Here is a 937-nt window from a genome sequence, read left to right as displayed (position 1 = left end):
AGCCCGTGATCTGGCGTGGTTTGCTTCTTGCTTACCTGTTAAATAGCTGTTGTCCTTATCTCTTTATCCTTCTTTTCTTTGTGTGCTTTTCTCTAAAAACACCTCTAATCTTCGGCACTTATATGTCTTACTTGTGTTGTAAGGGCTGTAATACTCTTACTGAAACAAACGTTTTTGAACTTTTGAATTCGTTGTCGAGGAGAACAATGTTCGCCCAAGACCTGGTGGCTCTTCTTCCGGTCGCTTTTGTGTGGCAAAGATTTTATAGAGAGCATAAAGCGGGGAACCTGATAGAACACAGTCTATGAGTTCATTGTAATGTCTATGGTTGGCCCTTAGTCAGAAAACATTTGAAGTATAAGCGACGTTCTGATATTATACCGTCGCTTTCCGAATATAGATAGATAGATAGATACTTTTCTCTTCTTTAGTAAGTGTTTTACGGCGCTCGCAACTGCATAAGGTCACATGAGAATGTGGGACACACCAAACATTTTCAGTTGGTAGGAAATTTTGAATTTTACAGGGCCAAAGCTTACTCTTATCGATTTTGGACCACCAAGGAATCTTTAACGTGAGCAACGAGCTCACGGGACATCCGAGATTTTTCGCCCTTGTCCGAGAAGGCTAAGTGTAGATCTTACCTACTGTAAGATCTGGGGTGTGGCTGAAAGGTAGCAGTAAGAGGGGCCAAGGAGAAGCAGTAGAAAGGCTGCAGAAAGAGTCAGGAGCCCAGAGGAGGGGGCAAAGGAAGTGAGGGGTTGGGGGAAGAAAGTGGAAAAGAAAGCAGACGACAGAACATGGTTAGAGAGCAGGAAAGGAAGTGAAAAGAGACATTTTTAGAGAAGAAAATTTTCCGTCGCTGTCCGGATTCGAACCCGGGACCTATTGAATGAGAGGCAAACACCATAACCTCTAGACTACGAGAGCCCCCGAT

The sequence above is a fragment of the Aplysia californica genome, unplaced genomic scaffold (assembly GCF_000002075.1).
Source record: "Aplysia californica isolate F4 #8 unplaced genomic scaffold, AplCal3.0 scaffold00345, whole genome shotgun sequence".
Classification (NCBI taxonomy): Eukaryota; Metazoa; Mollusca; class Gastropoda; order Aplysiida; family Aplysiidae; genus Aplysia; species Aplysia californica.
The sequence above is the reverse complement of the archived record's forward strand: the minus strand, read 5'-3'. Positions refer to the sequence as shown.